At 33.9% G+C, this 7,378-nt stretch overlaps 2 long non-coding RNA genes across 6 annotated transcripts; both read right to left on the minus strand.

Moving 5' to 3' along the window:
• Window positions 1–1,663: 1,663 nt before the first annotated feature.
• On the minus strand, window positions 1,664–4,933 carry LOC130710273 (uncharacterized). 2 transcript variants are annotated; one of them, XR_009010343.1, is made up of 3 exons: window positions 4,828–4,933; window positions 3,777–3,852; window positions 1,664–3,600 (listed from the first exon to the last, which is right to left on the minus strand). It is a non-coding gene; the product is annotated as an uncharacterized LOC130710273 (long non-coding RNA). The 2 variants fall into 2 exon arrangements; XR_009010342.1 differs by lacking the exon at window positions 1,664–3,600 and having other exon boundaries at window positions 3,610–3,852.
• A 90-nt stretch (window positions 4,934–5,023) lies between these two features.
• On the minus strand, window positions 5,024–6,833 carry LOC130710274 (uncharacterized). 4 transcript variants are annotated; one of them, XR_009010347.1, is made up of 3 exons: window positions 6,308–6,833; window positions 5,898–5,993; window positions 5,024–5,148 (listed from the first exon to the last, which is right to left on the minus strand). It is a non-coding gene; the product is annotated as an uncharacterized LOC130710274 (long non-coding RNA). The 4 variants fall into 4 exon arrangements; XR_009010346.1 differs by having other exon boundaries at window positions 6,252–6,833; XR_009010345.1 differs by having other exon boundaries at window positions 5,024–5,993; window positions 6,252–6,384; window positions 6,577–6,831.
• Between the last annotated feature and the right edge of the window lie 545 nt (window positions 6,834–7,378).

Below are 7,378 nucleotides of genomic sequence, written 5' to 3' on the forward strand. Positions count from 1 at the left end.
TGCAAACGAGATCCCTAAACTTCAAAAATAGCATACTGCATCCCCGACGTTATCCTCTGTTAACAGTTTTGGTCCCCGGGCATTTTTCTGTCAAAAAACTAACGGTTTCTGGATTTTCCAGAAAAATTCATCCTCTTCTTCATCTTCTTTAATATTTTCTTCACCTTCTTTCAATCTAATCTTTTTCACTTCCCAAAATCAACAGAGGAGATCCAATTGATGTAATGTAAATGAAATTAGTTAGTTTCAAATCAACAAAACCAGAAAGAAATCCCAATTAGAAACAAACATGGAATCCAGAAAATGAAGAGAACCAAAACTTAGATCTGGGTTTCACGGTTTGAGCAAAAAGAACATATCTGACCCAAAACACTTCAAATCAGGGCAAAAAGAACATATCTCCACAACATTTATCTCAGAATAAAACCCCCAAAGTTTCTTCCTTTCCCACCATCAAACCCATTATTCTCCTCACATCGATCCTTCGATGCACACCTTGCATTCAACCTCCAAATTCATCACGACGGTTTGAGACCAAGATTATTCAGTAAAGTTTTAATCTTTTTTGAGAGGAGAGGGTATGGATTTCAGGATCGGTTTGATTGAAGGTTGGGGATTTGGGTTTGGACTTTGTTAGATTTGGTCCCTGGGATGGGTTGTTTGGTTCTGATGAGATTGAGTTAATGTTTGTTGGTTTTTGAGGTTGTAAAAGAGAGGAAGAAGATTGAGTAAGAAGATTGAGGAAGAAGATGGTATGGGGCGCAAGTTCTGTTTTTTTTTTTTGGGTATTAGAAGAAGAAAGATCATTAGGAGATGAAGAAGATGGTAGAGATTGAGAAGAAAAAAGAATTACGAGACAAAAACGATGAAGATGATTTTGAATTTTAGATTTTTTTATTTTTTATTTTATGGGTTTTGGGGTTAAGTGAAGGAGAAAATGATAGAACATGATAGAAGAAGAAGATTGAGATGATGAAGTTTCTCGGGTTTTATTTGTTTTATATTTTGTAATTAATTTTATTTGGTTTAATTACGTATTTGCCCTTAGAAACCGTTAGTTTTTTAACGGAAAAATGCTTAGGGACCAAAACTGTTAACGGAGGATAACGTCGGGGATGCAGTATGCTATTTTTAAAGTTTAGGGACCTTGTTTGCACATTTTACATTCGTGGGGGACCAAAAGTGCTATTAAGCCAAGAAATTAAGTATACTGCAGCAAGGGGGTGTTTGCTTGTGGGGTTTTTTTATAGTTGCTGGATTTTTGTCAGCTTTATGTTTGACATGATTGGTTGCAGTACCGTTGTAGTTACTGCTATATGGCACAAATATATACATTTTATTTGGCTTCAAAAACAATCCATTTTTTCTCACATATTAGATTGGTAAAGAGAGATTATTTTTACAGAGTAATTTGTATGGATTGTTCATGTAAAGTTTTTCACACAACCAACCAAATTTGAAGTGGTACAAAGTCGAGCCATTTACTTTATGAAGTAGTTCCACAAGGATGCCAAGTCATAATCCAACAAAATGATATACGAAATACAAAGAACTCAGCTCAGGAGCATGAATTAGTGATGAGAAGTGCTTTTCCCAAGATCTGCTAATTCTTAAATTCATAAAACACAAGCCTATAGAAAAGGAATTAAAACATGCACTTCAATTCTCATTCCACAAGCCTATTTTGGTGTGAATTGGTTGCTGTAAAATTCATTGTTAAGTGTTAAACTGAGAGGAGTTAATCTAACAAACCATGAAATTAAGATTGCTCTATTATCATAAGCTCCACAACAATTGATGTGGTGTTGACAGCTAAAAAGAGAAAACATGCAATTGGATCAAGAGCATCTGCTTGCTGGCACATAACCCTAAGAACTCTAGTATCAAAGAGATGTAGTCATTGATGTCGCTCATTTGATGTAAGATTTAGCGCCAAGACCATGGGACCTTAACTCTCTCACCTTTCTCTTCTTTCTCAAACAACTCTAACAAATACGGGTTAATGTAAAATTGTAATTTGTAATAATATAATTTTAAACTAAAACTAAAATTTGGAGCTAGGCAGCTAGCCAAACATGCTTTTATTTATAATCAAAGTTTGACTAAAGTATTTGAAATAAGTTGCTAGCAACTCCAAAATTTGGAAAGTCTAAAAGAAGTATAGTCGATGCACAATCATGATCAAAGGAACAAATCATTAATACAACCTATCATCTTCTCAAGTATAGCTTTTCCTTTTTATCAAATTTCCAAAGACCAACATATTTTGGGATTCCTTCCATCATTAGGATGCAGCAAATGCTATTCTTGCAGAAAAGTTTTTCTCCACTCTTTTCTGATAAGCTCCTTCTACAACACCTACTCCTTCACCCTAAATTCTCCTACATCAATTTAATAGTAATACATGCAAATCAACCGGTTTCAGTTCTCCTACTTATTGCAACTTATGCTACCAAATCTTCATATAAGCAAAATCAATCATATTACCAGATAATGGATATACTGCTAGAAAATTAAAAGTTCTTCGAATTCTCTTATAAGTTACTCCTCTTTGCTTGTCAGTATATTATATTCCAATTCTTTGTAAAAAAAATCAATTTGATTTCACACACCTTTTTGTAAGTAGGTTAAGACAATATTTAATCAAAAGTGAAGCACAAACATGTTAATGAAATAAGCATGGTTACTGTTGTTTCATATAAAAGACTAAAGAGGAAGAAAACAAAATTCCAAATAAAGAGAAGACCGAAACATTCAAGTTCCATGACATGTCATTGTATAATTCAAATATGCCTTAAACTTATCTCAGACAGACAAAGTTTTCTTTCTTTTTCTTCAGTTTTATCTTTTGAATGAAGATGAACATGCATTTCCAAGATAGCAGGGAAAAACAAATTTATTCATGATGAAAAATATATTGCTGAAAATCGCACAATATTGTAGAGGTTCTATCAGGGGATTGAAAAACCTCCCTAATTTGCTATAAATTGCAAAAAGAAGCAGGTATACTATCAAAGACATCTATAACAAACCATAAAGTTAGTCATTTAAAGACAAAAGCTTAACTTTGTTCATTACCTACTGATTCCTGTAAACTCTTCTTCTTTATCTTATATCTAGTTTCTTCCTCCACCTTTCTGGCACACACTCTCCCTGTCTTTTCTTTCCCAATAATTGAATCAAAATTTATATTCTTTTGCTTGAGTTCTCTCTTACTGCATCCCCTTCTCATACATGGTTCAAGTTTCACTCATACTTTCAAAATGGGGCTTGATCATCATGCCATATGTGGTTTACATGGCTTTGTTTGCACTTCTCTTTTGTTTATGACAATTTCAAGCTGGATCCACCAGGGGTTACTAAGTGAAGGTAAGTGAGCAATTTTTGAAACTTTTAAGTAGAAACCATATCGAACTAACCTAGATATATCTTTTTTATGTTTTAACAGCTAGAAAGACTCGCAAACAAAGTGGTTTGGACCAAGTAAAATTTGACTTCTGTGTTAAATTCCTTTCTTCCTCGAGTGATTAACATGAGTTGGTTTTGGTACTCACCAGGATCAGCTGCAAGCTGCAGTTCTGTTATCACTCCAAAACAACACTGCATGAATGAAACCAAGAATCACACATATATATCACTCCAAATTAAAAGAAATCCTGCTCTTAAGGCATGAGAAAAATGCTCATTTCAACAATCATGTATATCTCATGATCGTTAACCAATAAAAATACATAATAATAGAATTGAGGGCTCTTTGGCTTGCTTTGGACATCAACCTCTATGTTCTCCATCACTGCAGAGGCCACTAACGGAATTCCACCAATAGCTTACAAGTTTCATGTTATATTGAGCCTAAGCAAAAGACAACAGAAGAAATAACACAATGCCTTAAGAAGAAGGAATAAGAAGAAACCCGAATCAAATCTTAAATTAATAGAGACATACACAAACACAAAGCACCAAGCTTGACTAACTAAACTGGATTTTGAAGCCATGATGGAGAAAACAACAGAGTGAAAAGGGGTTGTTCAAGTGCAGGGCATGGTGAAGTTCCATCATTGTCAAAAAAAAAAAGATACTGGAAAATATTTCTATCAAAGTAAGATCAAAATTACTTTTTTTTTTCAAAAATTGGAGAGCAAACAAAACCATCTCTCATTATTGTCACAATAATTATTTGAGATTAGCAAGAATAGCAAATTCTCCACCTTGACACAAGAGTTTCATAAATAAATAAATAAACCAAGAGATTAGCTATACACCTAAGTATAACACCAAAGCTAGCAAATACAACACACCATAATTGGAGATTAAGTGAAAAACTGAATGATGAGGAAGACAATCCCCTTTACTACTTACTTAACAGAATGCAGATATACTATTGCACTCCAATATTCCACATTTAGTTCCTATTTTTTTCTGGTAGCTCAGATATCATACCTAAACTTATGATATGTAACAGAATTATCTACTAAACCCTCACTATTAATGGGGGGAATACATTGGATCTTACTTAAGTTTCAAATCGGGGAATACATTGTTCAATCGTTCCAACGCTAGAGTAGATAACTCCAAAATGAACTTATTAACATATCTCTTAGTTTAACTATCCAATTGGGTAAATTTTAAATCATAAGTTGAGGAAAAGGAATTTTATTGCCAGCACTATTATTGGTAGGAGATCCATTTCATAAGGCAATCAAGAGATTTAAAACCAGAGATCAGGAAAGGCAATACCACACATGATTTACAAAACACTGAAGCTTGACACAAAAAAGAAAATACCATTCTCGTGTTTAGTACATTGAAAGTGAGCACAAATCCCACCTGAAATATGAGTACATCTGTCTCATGCAAGAGTCTATTTTATGAATTTCTTTATGAGCTTTGTGACAGTAAAGAGCATCCAAAAATATGTCCTCCTCACCTACACATTTCGAGCATCTCAATAGTTAAGACACAAAGTGGAAATATGAAGTACCTTAAAGTATTATATGTTCATTTAAAGGTTAGAGATGCATGCCTTGAATAGTTCCAGCAAGCGAAGATAGATAGCGGCAAAATCAGTGACCTTGTTGAACTTGAGAAGTGCCATGATGTCATAAAACAAAAACTGACAGCTCAAGCTTAGAAAACTTTAGAATCATCCTGAGAAATAAATGTACTTAATTAAGGATTAAAGAGATTTGACATGCTTTTGTGATGCAGAAAAACTTGTTGATATCTTGGTCATGAAACAAATTCATTTAGGATTGAGGATTTAAATTCTTGGGATCTTATAGAAGTAGCAGCGACTTAATCTCACCAAAAAGCAGTTATCAGAAAGAGCCGATGAACAAAGAAAGACAAATATGGTATGGTGATATGAAAGTAAGCAAAAAGACCTTGCCAAATAACACTTACAGAAAGAAAGAAAGAGAACACCAAAAATAGGGATAGGAAAGGATATAAAATACTACAAACTGGAAAATGAGTAGTTATAGCATAAAAAATGTAGACCAATAATATCAGATTCTCTAAACAATATGTAACTAAGCACATTACTGAGCTTGAGCTATATATCATCTTTCTATCTCATTTAAATCTTCTAAACCAAATATTACTATTACTCCTTGAAGACTAACTTCTACAGAAAAAGACAAGACACCAATCATTTCACTCAAGAAACAATGTATTTTCCGTCAAGCATCAATCTCAACAACTCAAGATAACATAATTTCTGAAGTTGATAAGGTATTATCTCAAAAATTGATACGAAATTTTTTAATGTATTAAAAAAAACCAAACCCTGAATAAGAGAAGAAGAAATGAGACTGGATTTTATTCAGGAAAAAAATAAAATACATCTTATCTTTTATTGAAAACAAAGCCATGTTCAAAGAGTCCATGTGGCTAACCCAATAAATCCCAGCCCAAAAATAGCTACTGTAGATCTTGGATCGACACTATCAGTTTATCTCTCAATTTACCGAGTATGAACCATGATTCTTCCACTGCATAAGAAAATCTCCAACAGTTAAATATTTCAAAGTAAAACAAAAGTTTCATTATGAGGATTGAGGATTGAAGTTCAAATCCCTTCTCTTTTCAATTTACCAACTTAAAAGTCATAGGTGAAAGTAAATAGGAGCAACAATCACATTCTACAATGAAAATCCCACAAATTAATTAAAGCCTAAAATCAATTTTAATCTACACACAAGAATAACTGAATGACAACAAATTGAGCTCTCAACTTAAAAACATCATACCTAGAAAAACAAACAACAAACCAACTTCATAAAACAAAAAACCCAACAGGGCAAACCTCTCGCCTCCGCACCAGAGCACCGCGAGGTTTAGTCGCTGCCGTCCCTTGAACCATCTCCTCCGCGGAGCCACCACCTAAAATTAAAGAAGAATTGAGCATAGAGCAATGTTGCAGGATGGGAAGAACAACAAAACAAAGCAAAGGCAGTATTTATAGAGAAACAAAAAGGAGAAAGCCATAACTCTATGAGAAACATGACATCATTTGAATAGGATAACTGTGGGATTTATTGGGAAAGAGAGAAATTGCATAAACCCATAATCCACCTGCTATATTCCGTCATCTTCTCCTGTCCTCCTTCTTCTTCTCACCTAACCCAATCTTGAATGAAGCAACATATGTTATATTTTCCATTATCTTCTCCTGCTATCTAGGGTGGGTGACGAAAATCGTACTTCCTCTTCCATCATCTTCTCTTCTCACACTCTTGTTGTTCCCTTCTTCCATCATCCTTTCTTCTCCTTCTCCTTCCTCACTGTTCAACGGCAGACTACTGATGGGAAAGGACAAGTGGTAAACCAAAAAATGAAAGATATATGTCGTAGGTAATGTGTGGTTAGGTGAATAATAGATATCCGTTGGATTAGAAGTTGAAATCAATGGCCCAGATTTGAGGTCTCTTAGGAATAGTAACTTGAGGTTTTGCCTTAACTAATAGTAGATTCTAACAGTTCTACACAATTGGCACTAAAACTTTTGGGTGACAAATCATTGAAAATAGAGAAAAATGACCATGTACCGATGGTGTAAAGTTTTTTTACACTGACAACCAATCAGATTTTAAGGATGTGTCACGTCAATAAATGAAATTAAATAAACAATCAAATTTTCTCACATCCTTAAAATCTAATTGGTCGACGGTATAAAAAAGCTTTACACCGTCAGTGCATAATTTAATGGGGTTAATTAGTTCTCCACTAGTAGAATTTATATCTGATAATATTGTAACTTCTCTAAAGGCATTTGGTTAAATGATTTCTTTTTCTCATCCAGTCTTGATTTATTTTCCACCCATCACTGGCAAATCACATACTTACTTAGGACTAAGCTAAGCCCAACATGAAGTTG

Source organism: Lotus japonicus, chromosome 4, assembly GCF_012489685.1.
Source record: "Lotus japonicus ecotype B-129 chromosome 4, LjGifu_v1.2".
In the NCBI taxonomy this organism is placed as follows: domain Eukaryota; kingdom Viridiplantae; phylum Streptophyta; class Magnoliopsida; order Fabales; family Fabaceae; genus Lotus; species Lotus japonicus.